This window comes from Schistocerca americana, chromosome 8 (assembly GCF_021461395.2).
Source record: "Schistocerca americana isolate TAMUIC-IGC-003095 chromosome 8, iqSchAmer2.1, whole genome shotgun sequence".
In the NCBI taxonomy this organism is placed as follows: Eukaryota; Metazoa; Arthropoda; class Insecta; order Orthoptera; family Acrididae; genus Schistocerca; species Schistocerca americana.
Window position 1 is genome coordinate 490,612,235 of NC_060126.1, and position 17,421 is coordinate 490,629,655.

The window sequence follows — 17,421 nt, forward strand, 5'->3', positions numbered from 1 at the left end:
GGAAAAGGAGGTCCAATAGCATAGTCTCCCCATTCAACTGATCTTAATCACTTAGATATCTAAGTACAGAGACATTTAAAGTTATTTGTGTATTCTATACCCTTCGGCAATGCGCACACTTTACTGGGGAGTTCAACAAATGCATGAGACTAAAACCCACGACTGCCTCGTCTACGAAAGAAGGTGGTGAGTCACCCCGTGAGTGAGTTCAGACAAGGCTGGACGAGCGCCCTCTGAGAAATTGGTTACATTTAACAGTACGTTCCCACTCCCACGCTCAGAATTCGCTCTTACAAACAAACTTGTCGCTGGCGTGCGGCTTAACGGTATGCCATATTTCTGGCTGCCACTTTCTTCTACTCGTCCACCTAGTTTGGATTAACTAGCGTCATTCGCCCAGATATTAGTGTTGAGTTGTTCCAAACTTCACTCCGAAGACTGGTTTGATGCAGCTCTCTGTCCTAGCCTATCCTCTACAAATCTGTTCTTCTCTGCATAATTACTGAAACCTATATCCCACACAAAAGACTTTCTAAAACTTCAATTTACATTCAATGTTAATAAATTCTTCTTTTTCAAAAATGTTTTTCCTTTTATTGACAATCTGTATTTTACATCCTCTCTGCTTTGACCATCGTCAGTTATTTTGCTGCCATTTTCATGTCTTGTTTCCTAATCCAATCCCCATACTATCACCTGATTTAATTCGACTGCATTAACTGCTCTTCCACGTCCTTTTCGGTTTCTAACAGAAATACAATGTCTTCAATAAATCCCAGAATTCTTTCTTTTCCCTGACCTTAAATTCCCTTTCCCAATCTCTCCATAGATTCTTTCACCACTTACGTAGTGTACAGACTGAAAACATCTGGGACATACTACCATCCTGTTTCACTTCCTTCTCAGTTATTGCTTCCGTTTCATGTACTTTAACTCTTATAACTGCAGTCTGGTTTCTGCACAAGCTGTAGATAACCCTTCACTCCCAGTATTTTATCTCTGATGCACTCAGAATATTGGAGAGACTATTCCAGTCACCATTGTCAAATGTTTTATCTGAATCGAAACGTGATATAAACGTAAGTTCGCCTATCTTCTAGGGTCTTATGTATCCAAAACTGATCTACCTCGAGGTCAGTTCCTACCAGTTCTTTCATTCTTCTGTAAATCATTTACGTCAATATTTTCCTAACATGCGTTATTAAACAGATGCTACTTTTATTCTTTGATTTGGAGTTATTACATTATTCCTGAAGGCTGATGGTTTTTCATCTCATACATCGTGCACACTATGTATGGGATAACATTATTACGGCTGCTTCTCCCAAAAATCTTAATAATCCTGCGGGAGTGTCGTCTTATCTAAGGGCGTAGTTACTTCTTCGATCTTGCTGTGCTCTGTCGAATTCTCCTCACAGTTTAATATCCGTCATCTCCCCTTCACCTACTTTCTTTTTCTATAAAACTGTCCTCAAGTTTAGTTACCTTACACAGACCCTTTGTATATTCCTTCCACCTTTCAACTTTCCCTTCTTTGCTTGGTATGTATTTGTAATCTGACCTCTTGGTATTCATAGAGTTGCTTCTATTTTCTCCAAATGTTCAAATCGTTCAAATGGTTCTGAGTACTAAGGGACTTAACTTCTGAGGTTATCAGTCCCCTAGAACTTAGAACTACTTAAACCTAACTAACTTAAGGACGTCACACACATCCAAGCCCGAGGCAGGATTCCAACCTGCGACCGTAGCAGCCTTCTTCAAATGTCTTTTTAATTTTCCTATAGGCGACTTCTATGTTTCCGTTGGTTATACGTGCCTCTGTAGGTATGCATTTGTCCTCTAACCATTCCCGCTGGGGTGCTATACACTTTTCGTCATTCTCATTTTTTACAAGTCTGTATTCCCTTTCGTCTGCTAAATGTTCAATATCTCCTGCGTCATCCAGGGACTCCTACAAGTCTTTGCTACTTTACCTATGTGATCCTCTGCTGTCTACACAATTTCATCTCTCAAACCTACCGATTCGTCTTATTCCGTATTTCTTTCCCCTGCTTCAGTCCAACGTTGTCTGATGCTCCCTTTAAAACCTTCAACAGACTCCTTCAAATTATCTAGGTCCTATCTTTTTAAATTCCAACCTGTTTGTAATTTTTTCAGTTTCAAACAGCATTGATAACCAATAAATTATGTCATAGTTCACACCTGCCCCTGGAAATGCCTCACACGTTAAAATCATTATTTTAAATCTCTGTCTTACCATTTTGTTGTTAAGTCTGAAATTTTTCTCTTGTCCTCAGGTCTCTTCCATGTATACAGTCGCCGTTCATGGTTCTTAAACCAAATCTTGACAATGATTATTTCATGCTCTGCTCAAAATTGTACAAGTCGACTTCCTCTATCATTCTTTCTCCCACAGTCCAGTATCTCTGATTTATTCTCTCTTCCTTTTTCTATCACTAAATTCCAGTCACCCAATACAATCGAATTTTCGTCTCCCACAACTATCTGAATACTTTCTTGTATCTCATCATACATCCATTCAGTCTCCTCATCTATGGACTAGTTGCCATTTAAACTTGTACTACTGTGTTGGGTGTTTGCTTCGTGTATATCTTGACTACAGTAATGTGTTCACTATGCTGTTCATTCACATTCCTATTTCGGCACCCATTATTAGGTCTACTTCTGCATTACCAGTATATGATTTTATGTTGATAACGCTGTACTTGTCTGACCAGAAGTCCTGCTCCTCCTCCCACTCTCCTAATTCTCATAATATCTAACTTCACCCTATCTATTTCCCTTTCTAAAATCTGTACTCTATCTACCCAATTGAAGGGTTTAACATGGAATGTCAGATTTGTTTTCCCTGATGAAGACATTCTCCTTAGTAACTCCGAACCGGAGACCCGAATGGGGGACATTTTATCTCTGGAATGTTTTACCCAAGAGTTTACCACCGTCATTAAGGTTACAGTAGAGGTGTACCCCTCTGGAAAGAAATAACGGCTGTAGTGTCCCCTTGATTTAAGGCGTTCACAGTGCCAGCACAACAAGACCAAATTGGCTGATGCTGTAAGAGCAAATCCATCATCCACAGAGCTGTCCCTACAAATATTGATGATTCTGCTGCCCCTCTTCAGCAACCACAGCCTAGTCTGGCCTCTCCATAAATACCACCCCGTCGTCGTTCCAGCTACGGTACAGCTATCTGCGCTGTTTCATGGAAGCCAAGGTCCATCGTTCATGAGGGAGGATTTATGGGAGGGGGTCGCGGAGGGGGGAAGATTCATGGGAGGAGGGTTGTGTGTTCTGAATTAATAAATAGCCTCTCCTCTTGCTAATATATTATTTATTATAGTCCGTGGACTGTTACACGTGAATAGCTCGAGTGGCTGTTCATTAATCCCGTCCTTACATTCGTTGATCTTCCAGCTTTTCCTTCATTGCTTATTATTGTCTTCACGTTTGAATTTTGATATGCTGGGGAAATGTACTAAAAGGTTGGTTGATGACATCCACATGAGTCAGCAGAAAATAAATTGGGTGGGAAGCTGCAGATCATCCCAAAAATTTTCTGTTTGGAAGCCAAACTTCAGAAACTTCCTCATCGCAGCCCATGTTACAGCCTCGAGCTCTTGGCAGCCTTTTGTGGGAAAGAGACAGGAGCTAACGCTGGTGAGGGGAATGCAGTGTGGGGCGGGTAAGATCTTAGTCAGTGGAACACAAAGTCGATCGTTATCTGCCGTTGTTAGCAGCACCTCAGGAAACGCCGGTGGCCGCGTGGGAAACATGGAGTGGCGTAGTCCGGCAACAAGCGGGCGACAAATTGCTGGCAGGTGGTGGGGGATGTTCCGCGTTTTCGCTGAGGGTCACCTGTGACAGACCACACCATGAGTAGCAGGATTCTCAGTATGCTCATTTCCCGCAATTCGGACACAAATATTCGTTTTATAAATTCAAACACTTTCTTTTCGAGTAACGTTTTTGATTTACACAACTCTCTCGTCCTTTTGTATTGAATTTTTTCTTGAATAATACAGCTGTTCCTTCACGTACGATACTTATAGATTCGAAACAGTTATCACTGTAATTTTCACATCAATTAAATTTTACTCATATTTACTTCACTGTCCTGCCAAAAATTTACGTTTCATCGCAAATGGTTATAGCATGGGAGACAAACTTCCTTTTCAATTACAGGCATTTGGAAATATTTGCTACCAGATCTTTAGTCTGACATACACGGTTCTTCCGTAATAATTGAGGAAAACATTTCACTGCTAGTTTGGAAATAACTTCGAAATTATGGAGCGAAAACTGTGATGAATTAGCTCTAACACTCATTTGTTTATTTGACGTCTCTCATCTGGTTTGTGTGCATAACTGTTACCAACATATCGTCGATCCCTTTCCATTCTTTATCAATGACCTGGATTGTATGTGAGTGTGAAGATTATATTTTTGCGTGGAATGAAAGGTTATTTTGAGTCATCACTCTTGGACTTGTTTGATGCAGCCCGCCACGAATTCCTCTCTTGTGCCAACCTCTTCATGTCATAGCAGCACTTGCGACGTACGTCCTCAAATATTTTTTGCGTGTATTCCTATCTTTGTCTTTCTCTACAGTTTTAACCCGCTATAGCTGCCTCTAGTACCATGGAAGTTATTCCGTTATGTCTTAACATATGTCCTATCATCCTGTCCCTTCTTCTTTTAGACTTTTTCGTATACCCCTTACTTCCCCGATTCTTCGGAGAAACTCCTTATTACATACCTTGTCAGTCTACCAAATTTTCCACATTCTTCAGTAGCACCACACCTCATATGTTTCCTTTCTCTTCTGCTCCGATTTTCCCACAGTCATATTTCACTACCATACAATGCTGTGCTCCAAACATACAATCTCAGACATTTCTTCCACAAATTAAGGCCTATGTTTGATATCAATTGGCTTCTCCTGGGTAGGAATTCACTTTTTGCCAGTGCAAGTTTGCTTTTGATGTCAACCTTACTCCGTCTGTCATTGATTATTTTGCTTTTCTTGATCACCAATCCTGATGGTCACATTCTCGCTGTTCTCATTTCTTCTACTTCTCATTACTTTCGTCTTTCTTCGATTTATTCTCAATTCACATTCCCTACTCATTAGACTGTTCATTCCATTCAGTAATGTGTAATTCTTCTTCACTTTCACTGAAGATTACAATGTCGTTAGCGAATCTTATCACTGATATCTTTTCACCTTGAATTTTAATTCCATTTTTGAACCTTTCCCTTATTTCCGTCATTACTTCTTCAATGTAAAGACTGAAGAGCAGGGACGAAAGACTACATCACTGTCTTACAATTGCTGTGGATATTGTTTCTTTGAATTCAAGCCCATTCTGGTCTGTACTTAAATTTTTAATTTGGAAGGAGTGGAGATTGTCTCTGACGAAGGCGGCAAGCCAATTTTTATTTGCTTTTTTAGAATAGGTATATTTTTCGTTTATTTTTGGAGGGTTTGGGAGCTACGGTATTCAGTCTCACTACGACAACCCTGTGTTCACTTATCCCTGTATCCCTGTTTGATGCTCGTTATTAGCTCAGGATTATTTGTTACTAAGAGGTCAAGTGGGTTTTCACAATCGTTCACTATTCGAGTGGGCTCGTGTAGTAACTGCTCAAAATAATTTTCAGAGAATGTGTTTAGCACAATTTCGGATGATGTTTTATGCTTACCTCCGGATTCGCCAACGTATCGATGGTAGACTGAAGTCACCACCAACTGTAATTGTATGAATTGGGTATGCGTTTGAAATTAGACTCAAGTTTTATTTGAACATTTCAGAAACTGAATCACGTGAGTTGGGAGGCCGGTTGAAAGGAACCAATTATTTTATTCTGGTCGGCAAGAGTGGCCTCTATCCATACTAACTTACAGGAACTACTTGATTCAGTTTCTCTGCACGATAAACTACCACTATCAGCAAAAAACACGACTCCATCTATCCTTTCGAGGGAACACCGTTAGATCCATCGCAAAAATTTTGGCTGAACTTATCTCCGGCTTTAGCCAACTCTCAGTGCATATAACGATTTGAGCATCAGTGCTTTTTAACAATTAGAAATCATCTGCTCATCTACAAGCTTTCTGGAACTGCACTAAAGAGATTGAATTTGTGCAGTAGCCCTCTCTACTCTCACGGGCACTGATTAATAATAATAATAATAATAATAATAATAATAATAATTACGGTGTGTGGCTGAGAGTATATAAAATAACACGTTGATTCTCCTCCCTAGCCAAGTGTCACACCCGTTTCCGATATGTAAATTGTACACGAGAAATTCGGATGTCATTAAACCTCTGTGTAAGTCATAGGCGTGTGCAAAGATAGGTGGGATGTCGGAGGAGGCGGAGAAAAGGAATAATAGCTCACCCCACCCACCCTCCCTGGAATTTGGAATAAAGAGATTTTATTCATATCAGACGTAAGGTTTCTGGGTTATTTTTGGTATTCAGTGAAAGCAGTTTTGGGTGAGCTCTATTTTTATGCGATGCGTCATATTTCATACCTGTAAACTGGATATTTTTCTAACAGGAGTTTTCAATAATCTCTGAGTACAAGCAATTTGGTCTTTGCTTGCCAGTAGCATTGCCGTTGTCAGGAGCATTCTGTGAGAAGCAAATGAGGGAATTGGTTGTTTTAAAATCTAGCACAACACAGAGATACTAATTCTCAGGACATGGAATTTTGGAAATATGACTTTCTGAAGACTGAAATGAAAAGCGTGAACATTTTCAGTTAATGTTGTCACCATGTTGCTTCCTCGCTCGTAATTTATGATGTGTTTGCGGAAGATAAATTTTCGGTGATTTTTCGTTTTTGGATTGGGTCAGTTAGCAAAAGCGTCGGGACGTGATCAATTAAAATTGTCTGTTCACGCCGTTTGCGATAAGAGTTAAGAGTTCACCACTTCTTTGCCATTCAATCAACTAATCTCACGGCAGAGTAGTATATTTTTATATACGTGATTTTTGTAAATATGGTCTCAGTTGTTTAAAAGTCAGATTTTCAACACAGCTTTGGAATGCAAGTCTCCTTCAACCATTTTATAAGCCGAATTTCTACCAAGACGTTCTCACGAAAATTTTGTTTTCTAATTGTTTCGCCACATTGCACTTCGCGGAACACAGTCGGTAAAAATCAAGGCATAAAGCTTCACTTTCTTGCAGTTCACTTGTGCAAGACTTTATTTTCTTTACCTGGTTTTCTGCTTCTCTGAATTTTGTATTTTCATCAGTTTCGATATAATGTCGAGTTTCTGGGCTGCAGGTAAGCCGTGAAAATTTGTTAGGACTTGTTTTACGTCATAATCAGGGCAATAACATCTCTCACATTAAGGTACTGCATTTCAAAATTATTGTCAGGTTCAGTTTAGGTAAAGTTGAGTTCAGATACCATCTACTTTGACAAACAGTCTTTTTTTTATAGAGTAATATTACCTTCACGTACGTATCGTTTAATATTTGGAAATTTATTTAGTCAGTTTGCGTTGATTAACGTACAATGCACTGTAATAGAACCGGTTTGACAGTTATTCTTTCAAAATTCGAATTTGTATTTCTACGTAGAGTTTTTATTCTATTAGCTTTGGGTGTTGGAACTAAGTCACGTAGTGTGACGTCAAGCATTGTAGCACTGTTCACTCCGATGCACAATACAGAATTTGCAACTCATCTTCTTAGAGTACAGTTTACGTTTTCTAAGCGTTAAGTCAAATACAGTTATATAACTTCAGACATTTGGCGAATTCTTGTGTCGGATAGCGTTTAGGTAATCACACCACATGCATTGTTCAGGATCAAAATACACACACACATAAGGTTTAAGGACAGAAAACCAGTCAAGTTTAGCTTTCAACAATATTCGAAACAAGTTACATAGAATCCTCATATAGTTCTAGAGGTAAAATGTAAATGTCGTGTAACTAGCACTTCCCGTCTGGTAGACCGCTCGCCGGGTGCAAGTCTTTCGATTTGACGCCCCTTCGGCGACTTGCGCGTCGATGGGGATGAAATGGTGATGAATAGGACAACACAACACCCAGTCCCTAAGCGGAGAAAATGTCCGACAGAGCAGGGAATCGAACCCGGGCCCTTAGGACTGATATTCTGTCGCGCTGACCACTTCTTTTCATTTATTTATTTTTTTTATTTTTATTTTTAGGATGGTCAGGGCGTGGTACACGCCGCACAATCAGTGGGGTCTGTTCACGGCACTGCCAGTGCGTCGAGGCCCAAACCCCTCCCACCCCTTTTTCATGTTCCCTGTTGGGTCATAGCACTAAGTGTGCAGAAATCTTAACACAATATTCCCATTCTCCGATGTAAGAAAGACAAAGAAACCTCTTCTCTGAGTAGAAACTGAACACTGATAAAAACTTAACAATTCTTCTTGAATCACACAAATACTTCGGAAGTCGAACACGAGTAATTCTGAACAAAATGTTTTGAAAAAAAAAAGGTCGTGTAACATAGAAGTTACGGAAGCAAGGTAATAGTAAATAATAATAAGAAGCCAAGTGACTTTTAATTTTCTTCTGTTCGTTCTCGTTCAGGGTGTTGTAGTGGTTCCACATATTTAACCAACACCCATTCTTTCAAAAATTATCTTCATCATGTTGCCGTAGTGCTTCTTGTGGTTGCGATACGTGCTGATTTTTGCATATTCACACTTCATGTAAACGCGGAATTCTATCTCGTTGTCCGACCCAAGTTTGTGGATGACATAACTAACATATTTTCCCGGTAACCAGCTAATGGCGTTGGTTTTTAATTTCGGAAAGTATGTCATGTCTGGTCTCAGGAGGAGCGATGACGTTATATATTCCGTAGAGGATCTGGTGAGAAAGGCGATTTGTTGCCTGATCCAATTCCAGTTATGCAAATTGCGACCACAGGTGAATCTGTGGACGAGTGTATCCACCAGATTGCGTTTTCCACAAAGGTGTGTCTGATTTAAACCGATCCCATATAGTCTCTCGTTGGTGCTGATGACATTGTTAACTGTTTTGTACCATGCGGAAATAGCGTCTGTAGATATACCGGCATAGTTGATGTTTCGCCATACAGCTTTCCAGTCACAATTTGGGAATTTCGTTTCAATTTTGTACCTGCCCTCATTTAACTTCCTTTCAAGTATGATGTCGCGCGCTGTGATACATGTGTTGCTTCTGATTTCGTCACTAAGATAAGTTGCTTCGAGGAAAAACTTCCCCACATACTGCAGACGGGCACTAATCCTTCGCACATCAATCGGTACTTGCAGGCTATGGGGTGTCACAGCCTCAAAGAGCTTTGCGGCTATAAATTGTGGAAGTTCTCTGAGTACATGGAAAGTCCCTTTGAGGAACAGAGCAGACGCTTTATTGCGAATATCCACCAAAGCGAGGCCCCCGTTTCTGACATCCAGTATAACGGTAGTCGCACAAACCCTGAATATGTCTCCTCGCCATAAATAATTGGTAACAGTGGACCTGATCCCTTTCGCCACTAGTTTAGGGATTGGAAATACCTGCGCAGTGAAATACGCTTTAGACAAAACGCAGGACTTGATGAATCTGACTTTTTGCACCAGGTCCGTAGTTCGATGGATGTTCTCCATTACAGCACCTACTCAGATACTGAGGGTGGACAGTTCTAATGGCGAATTTCCCTGATTAACCTCTCGTTTGCCCAGTTGTAGTGTTGCCTGATTGAGCGCAGAGATAATACACAGTTACATACAAAATTGATATTTATTATTCTTGCCACCAATCTGGACAAATATCTGCCGTCGCACGTGGTGTAAATTCAAGATTCTAAGATTTTATCGCCCTTGTCATTTCGTGGGCTGCGTACTGGAGGAAGAATACATCACTTGAGTCGTTCTGAACACTTCTCTCTCACTATTTCGACAGCAGGAACCTCCGTGACGTACAGTGCGTCCCTCGTAACGTGTTTCACAGGAGTCGGGTGAACGTGTCCGTGACGTTCTCACGCTGACTAAGGCCTGGACCCTCTGTACCTCCCGCATCCGCTGAATCCCATCGAATGACAAGTAATACTCTAGAGTGCTGAACATTTGATTGATGTTGCTGCCAACCTACAGTGTCTGGCTTGGAGAGTTATTTGTAGAAATTCCTAATGAGATATAAATCGTTCTGGAGGAGTCCTGTTGTTTTGCAGAAAATACTTTTCTTCTCGTTCTTCATCATTTTTCCGGGCTTGTGGCATGGTTTGTTAACGCTGTGTGGCAACAGACCTATGATTTCGAAATTCTTTTTAATTTTATTGCATGAAGAGATGCTGTCCTTTTCACATCAAATGGCGAAAGTGCCAGACTAATGGTCTTTATTCAGTCACGCCGATTCAATTCTGAACTGAGGTAAGGCCTGCGCACAAGTGAGATATTTGTCATGACCGTCGCTGGTTTCGTAGGCACTAGTGCTTTCTCTGGCCTACTTCTGCAAATGCTATTATCAGTACTATACCTTCCAGCTAGAAAAGCACTGTAATGTGTTCGAAACTAGACATTCGCGGCTATGAGTTTTACGAGCGACCCACTGGGAATATGGACTCTTGCCGCATATTTTCGCGGGGACTACTGCTCGAGACGGGGTGTACACCTTCAATTCCTGCGCCTTCTGAACGAAGTAATTCGTACCGATCTTGCGAGTACCATACGGTACGCGACCTAATAACTAATTTAAAATTAAATAGGAACAAAAGCACTAGCTCTGTCCAAAGTATAAGATCATCGATAGGAACAGAAGAAGCACAACAACGGCTGCCAAAGTCACTGCAGAACTGAATATCGCACTTGTGAACACTACCACCACCGAAACAACACGAAGCGGTTCCATAATCAGGGAACTGCAGGCCAACTGGAATTCTAAGACCACTCGTCAGTGATGCAAATGGTCATGACCGGAAAATGTTGTGTCGAAGCCGTAAAACCTGGACTGTGGAGCAATGGAAGGAAATAATTTGGACCGATCAGTCTCGCTGCCCATGTTTCCAACTTCTGGCCGAGGTCATGTTCCAAGAGTGAAACATGCGCAGGTTCGATGGTGGTTTGGGCAGCCGTGCCTTTGTATTCCATGGGCCCCATAGATATTCTGTAAGGTTCATTATAGCTAAAGGATTCTGTGAACATTTTGAGTAATCAGACTGAAATGTGACAACTATCGAGGATTCGCCCTGCTTAACGTCTGCTATAAGATCCTGTCCAATTGCCTTGTACATAGAATTCAGCCAGTGGCAAAATCGGTGATTGGGGAGTACCAGGGAGGTTTCCGGCCAGGACGGTCAACAGTAGATCACATCTTCAGTCTCCGGCAGCTCACTGAGAAACTGGGTGAATATGGTAAATATTTGCATATTTGATTCGTTGATTTTAAGAAGGCCTATGATTACATACATCGCAAGAGCCTGCTCAACTGTTTAAGAGAGTTTGGCATAGCAGAGAAACTCATCAATCTGATAAAAAATCTGTCTGAACGAAACACGTGCAAAGATGAAGTTGGGAAATCGCGTAACTAAGGAGTTTGAAATTGTGACAGGACTCAGGCAAGGACATGGGTTGTCCCCTATCCTGTTCGACTTTGCCCTCGAGGAGATCGTACACGAGTGCTTCCAAGAGAACGAAGGGATTGAAATCGAAGGAGACAGACTGGCATACTTAGCATATGCAGACGACATCTGTTTACTCTCTAGGTCGGAAGAGGTGTTGGAGCAAATGATCAAAGCACTAAAGGAGGCTGTTAGCAAATTTGAGCTAAACATAAACGAAGCCAAGACAGAGAACCTCGTTATGACGCGTGGTCACTGTCAGACTGCTGATCATGTACAATCACTGCAGGTTGGGGACCAGTCCTACAAGAGAGTGCAAGAATTCAAATACCTAGGGGCACTTTTCACTAAGAACTCGTCATGTGAAGCAGAGATCAATGCCAGAATACAAGCAGAAAACCGATCTTACCACAGCCTAGCACAACTGCTTCGGTCCAAATATCTCTCCAGACAGTTCAAGATTCGACTGTACAAAACCCTGATCCAGCCTGTTCTTCTATATGGCTGTGAGACATGGAGTATCCGGAAACAGGACTTCCATAAGCTCCTTGTTTTTGAGAGAAAACTGTTTCCGAAGATCTTCGGTCCGATTCTGGATGCAGATACAGGGGAATGGAGGATCAGATACAACCAAGAGCTTGAGGAACTATACCAGCAGCCCAACATAGCAGGAACTGTCAAAGCCAAACGAATGCAGTGGGCCGGTCATGTGACCCGGATGGAGGATCACAGATGGCCTCGGAAGCTCCTGGATTTCACACCTGCAGTAAAGAGACCGCCAGGGAGACCCAAGAAGCGTTGGAGGGATGGACTCCATGAAGATTTAAACCAACTGTCAATACATGTGAAAGGATGGCGGATTGCAGCAATGGACAGAATACAGTAGAGGAGGAAACTTGTAGATGCGTGCGGTCCACTGGGCCTGATCACGTAGTAGTAGTAGGCTGATTCCGTGGTACAGCGTTTGTCCCCCAATGATGGTGCTATGTATCAAGAAGACTGTGCCCCTGTTCGCACGGGTCTCACCGTTCAGCACTGGTTTTGAGAGTGCAAGAATGAATTGCCACTTCTCCTGGTCACTACAATCACCGGATCTCAACACTATTGAGCCTTTGTCGTCTGCTAAGGAGAGATGCGTGTGTGATTGGTACCAACCTCCACCATCATTACCTGAATTTCCCACTATTTCGCAGGAATAATTATACAAGACCTGCTTTAAAACTGTACATCATCTGTGTTTATCCATTCCGAACCGGATCGAAGCTGTTTTGAGTGACAGCCGTTTTCCTGCTCCGTATTCGACACGGTAATGTGTGGTGTCTTCGGTATTTTCATAATTTGCGCACTACCTGTATTTTACTGAAATTCTGCCGGCCTTTCTTCTTGTCTTCTACTCTTATACACTCCAGCTGTGCAATATAGCAACAAAGCAATATTCAATTGATACCACTCCACAGAACCGATACTTTTTCAATTTTCTTCTGCCGGAAACGCGATTCTGAAACATTCTTTCGCGAAATTTCTGAGAAGTTTCACAGCATTCCAGCCTGAGAAGACAGTTAATAGATCCTCACCTATCACAAGAACAATTCCTACCCCAAGCCTACCCACGTCACTGTAGCTATCCCTGCTGTCACAAGCCTCACTCTGGCAGGGTTTTGCATGGAAACTACTTTCATTCCTCTCGTTAACAGATCCTATCACTGTAGTTGACATTTCTCATCAGTCTTGATTCGTCGTACTTAGTTACATGGTATGAAATGTATAAACCATTGCAGTTATTTTCTTACAACGACTGTGAACGATTTAGTATAACCTTGTATAAAGTTATTATCATTATTACATTTTTATGTGTATAGGAATCTGTGACCAGAGTCAGTTACCATGTTGTAAAACGAACCTACGTTTTAGCGGAAACTAAACGTGTTCTTCAACAGGGTACCTAAAAATGATCCATGCTATATAACAAGGATACTAACTTCAAGCCGGCCGGGCTGGCCGAGCGGTTCTAGGCGCTACAGTCTGGAAACGCGCGACCGCTACGGTCGCAGGTTCGGATCCTGCCTCGGGCATGGATGTGTGTGATGTCCTTAGGTTAGTTAGGTTTAAGTAGTTCTAAGTTCTATGGGACTGATGACCTCAGCAGTTAAGTGCTCAGAGCCATTTGAACCATTTTTCTTAACTAACTTCAAAAATTGGTACTGAGCTATCAAGCAATACTTGCTACACCACCCACTGTTCCTTAATATTGTAGCCTCAAGCGAAAGAAAATTGTTTCCACCAACAGCTTAAGAGCAAGCCACCTGGCTGTCACAAAACAGAGTTCTTACTAAAGTAAAGCCCCCTCAATATTGTGATTACCTTTCAGTGTAAGAGGACGTCTTGCATATAGAGGGTGACTCACGTAAGACGTAATACCCCTTTTACTTCATGAACGGCTACACGAAACGCGGTTTTCGGCAAATTTTAGAACAGGGAGGGATACGTTTCTTTCTATTTGTTGATTTTTTTTAGTGCTGATATCTAAGAGATATTGAAGCGAACAGGTGTTTCTTTAAGTGGAACCGTATACTTTTTATAACGGCTTCCGATAGCTGCCAGAACTGTGTGAGGAAACAACTTATTCAATCTGCACCAGAAGCTATCAACATTTCGGTAGGCGGAATTTGCTTCCCATGCCCCGCTGAAAACTCGGTGAGGGAGGGGTCAACAACCTTTACCTGTTCCTTCACTCATTAAGGGCGTGGACCGCCGAGCTGGGACAAACTGCAGCAGATCAGACGAATTGGCAATTGCGCGGTTTTTTGTTCTTTATTGCATTCTTCTTCGTCTTTCATGTGTATATGTTAAGTACCGGGTGATCAGAAAGTCAGTTTAAATTTGAAAACTTAATAAACCACGGAATAATGTACCTCGGCTACAGCTACTGTTGAGGAATGATGGAAGACATATTGAGCATTTCCTGTAAAGAACATCATCTTTCCTTTGTCTTACTTTCTTATGCTAATTATTGCTATTCTGATCAGATGTAGCGCCATCTATCGGACATTTTTGAACCTTTGTATTTTTTTAGTTCTGATAAAACCCCATGTCATTCCAAGCATGTGTGTCTATTTGTACCTCTCTATCTACATTATTACGTGATTTATTCAGTTTTAAAATTTATACTGACTGTTTGATCACCCGGTATTTTCACACAGCACTTTCTCTCCATTTAACACATTCACACTGCTATCGCTCCGCGGTGGTCTAGTGGTTCTAGGCGCGCAGTCCGGAACCGCGGGACCGCTACGGTCGCCGTTTCGAATCCTGCTTCGGGGATGGATGTCTGTGATGTCGTTAGGTTAGTTAGGTTTAAGTAGTTCTAAGTTCTAGGGGACTGATGACCACAGAAGTTAAGTCCCATAGCGCTCAGAGCCATTTTTTTTTTTTTTTTTTGCTCTGTGAGTGTTTATATTTTCCGACTAGGAGGAGAATAATTCCAGAAACTGTGGCGATATTTTCAGCCGTAACTGCGGTTTGCTTGCGGCCAACATGCCCCACTAGATCATCAGTTACGCTGCCTGTTCGTTGAAATTTTGCGAAGAGCGTACGAATGGTGTTCGCATCGGGTCCTTTTGAAAACTTCGCCTTGTTGCCGTAGGACTCTAACCTGTGGTACTCTAGCACCAGAAAAACCCATTGTTCAATGGAGTACATGGTTTGAATCTCTTCCTTCGGTACGCTAACCTCCTTTCACGTTTCAATAGTGGAACTGATCGGTCTGGGCTTCGGATCACTATTTATACTAGGCTTTACGTATGGCGATTACAGCGCCACCTGTTAGCAGCTTTTGTAACTATTATTTCAAACTGCTGTATAAACTTCTTACGGCTTTCACAATAAACATACCGTTTACTGCATTCCTCTATCGATCTTTGTTTTCGAGATATTTAATTTTGAAATCAGGGAGTCCTTCTCTGGACACCCTGTAGCTTTTACCGTGCCCTTGTGTGAGTGTGTCCCGGCACCGCACAGCCTCCAGGGTCCTTGGAGTGCGATGGCCGTCGTGGCAGGAAGGAAGCCGGCAGATAGCAGGCGGGCAGGTAGAGAGTATTGTGGGCAACTCGCCTCGCCTTGCGTGTCCTGCGGAGCCCGTGCGGCGTCCGTTGGCCTTCAGGAAGAGCAGCGCTGGCCTTCCGCGAGGGAACCGCACCGACACCTCTCCAGCGGCGGGGACACCTCCGGATGCGTCGGTGGGTGTCTTATCAGGGGCCTAATACTGCTGCCGGATCCCTTAACTCTGTGAAGCATGCTGCTTTGAAAATCATATCAACTTCCCATTATTTAAATGATGACTAACTGAAAACCTCAGCTGCCGACAGGTGTTGTTGATATTCCTCGATGTGGGCAGCTGAAAATGTGTGCCCCGACCGGGACTCGAACCCGGAATCTCCTGCTTACATGGCAGATGCTCTATCCATCTGAGCCACCGAGGACACAAATGAATAGCGCGACTGCAGGGTCTTATCCCTTGCACGCTTCCCGTGAGACTCACATTCCCAACTGTCCACAATTCTACATACACTCCTGGAAATTGAAATAAGAACACCGCGAATTCATTGTCCCAGGAAGGGGAAACTTTATTGACACATTCCTGGGGTCAGATACATCACATGATCACACTGACAGAACCACAGGCACATAGACACAGGCAACAGAGCATGCACAATGTCGGCACTAGTACAGTGTATATCCACCTTTCGCAGCAATGCAGGCTGCTATTCTCCCATGGAGACGATCGTAGAGATGCTGGATGTAGTCCTGTGGAACGGCTTGCCATGCCATTTCCACCTGGCGCCTCAGTTGGACCAGCGTTCGTGCTGGACGTACAGACCGCGTGAGACGCCGCTTCATCCAGTCCCAAACATGCTCAATGGGGGACAGATCCGGAGATCTTGCTGGCCAGGGTAGTTGACTTACACCTTCTAGAGCACGTTGGGTGGCACGGGATACATGCGGACGTGCATTGTCCTGTTGGAACAGCAAGTTCCCTTGCCGGTCTAGGAATGGTAGAACGATGGGTTCGATGACGGTTTGGATGTACCGTGCACTATTCAGTGTCCCCTCGACGATCACCAGTGGTGTACGGCCAGTGTAGGAGATCGCTCCCCACACCATGATGCCGGGTGTTGGCCCTGTGTGCCTCGGTCGTATGCAGTCCTGATTGTGGCGCTCACCTGCACGGCGCCAAACACGCATACGACCATCATTGGCACCAAGGCAGAAGCGACTCTCATCGCTGAAGACGACACGTCTCCATTCGTCCCTCCATTCACGCCTGTCGCGACACCACTGGAGGCGGGCTGCACGATGTTGGGGCGTGAGCGGAAGACGGCCTAACGGTGTGCGGGACCGTAGCCCAGCTTCATGGAGACGGTTGCGAATGGTCCTCGCCGATACCCCAGGAGCAACAGTGACCCTAATTTGCTGGGAAGTGGCGGTGCGGTCCCCTACGGCACTGCGTAGGATCCTACGGTCTTGGCGTGCATCCGTGCGTCGCTGCGGTCCGGTCCCAGGTCGACGGGCACGTGCACCTTCCGCCGACCACTGGCGACAACATCGATGTACTGTGGAGACCTCACGCCCCACGTGTTGAGCAATTCGGCGGTACGTCCACCCGGCCTCCCGCATGCCCACTATACGCCCTCGCTCAAAGTCCGTCAACTGCACATACGGTTCACGTCCACGCTGTCGCGGCATGCTACCAGTGTTAAAGACTGCGATGGAGCTCCGTATGCCACGGCAAACTGGCTGACACTGACGGCGGCGGCGCACAA

At 43.3% G+C, this 17,421-nt stretch overlaps 1 non-coding gene across 1 annotated transcript; it reads right to left on the reverse strand.

The window, feature by feature from the left end:
• Positions 1–16,006: 16,006 nt before the first annotated feature.
• Trnat-ugu lies at positions 16,007–16,080 on the reverse strand. Its single transcript has one exon. It is a non-coding gene; the product is annotated as a tRNA-Thr (tRNA).
• Positions 16,081–17,421: the final 1,341 nt, after the last annotated feature.